Genomic DNA, 855 nt, shown 5'->3' with positions numbered 1-855 from the left:
CCAAGCACGAGCACCAACAGGAGCAACTGGATATGCAACAAACAAAGATAAAACCGCTTGTGAAAATGACGAAAAAGATGGTAAGAAAAATTGTGCATGGAGGAAGGGTAAAAATGGTGAAGATGACAAAGACACAGAAAAGTGTTGCTCTTCTAGTTATTTAGAAAAAAAGTTTGGACTTACTGTTTCTGGTCTTTCGAGTTTAGTGAAATTCTGAGGATTTATAAAATTTAAGAATTTTTGCTTAACTTTATGAAATTTACTGAAATTTAATATATATAAACACCTTTTGATGCAAGTGCACAGCTTTTAAAAATGCATAATTTTGTATAATTGTGGCCTGTGGGTGTAAAGTAGTGGGGTGATAGCATATGAAGAATGAGTGCTATTCTAATTTGGTTATTTCGTTTAACTCATGAATATTCTGTATGGTAATAGTAGAAATGATAATTTGAAATAATGGTAAGGAAAGAGTGTTGTGAGTGTGTATATACGAATATTATCATAAGAGCAGTGGTAGAAAAGAGCGAATGGGTGGGGAAAATATAAGCTCTCAAAATAATGGCGTAGGTACAATGTTAGGGAAAGAGGGAGTGAGTAAGGATTGGAGAAAGGAAAGAAAATCGTGTTTTTCAGTGTAAAACTCCAAAATGTCGATATTCAGAAACTTACACAGGGATATGAAGAGAAGGACAAAAAAGGAAGGGGCAAAGTTCAGTGTAAAGGTCAAATAAAGTCGCTGCATCATTCGTAGAAATAGCAAAATAAGACGAAAAATGTGGAAAGCTACATAATAAAACATTTTAATACGCAACACAGTGTATACACAGGAAAATTATGCGTGAGGATCAGAAA

This window comes from Trypanosoma equiperdum, assembly GCF_001457755.1.
Source record: "Trypanosoma equiperdum strain OVI genome assembly, contig: ctg_1540, whole genome shotgun sequence".
Classification (NCBI taxonomy): Eukaryota; Euglenozoa; class Kinetoplastea; order Trypanosomatida; family Trypanosomatidae; genus Trypanosoma; species Trypanosoma equiperdum.
The sequence above is the reverse complement of the archived record's forward strand: the minus strand, read 5'-3'. Positions refer to the sequence as shown.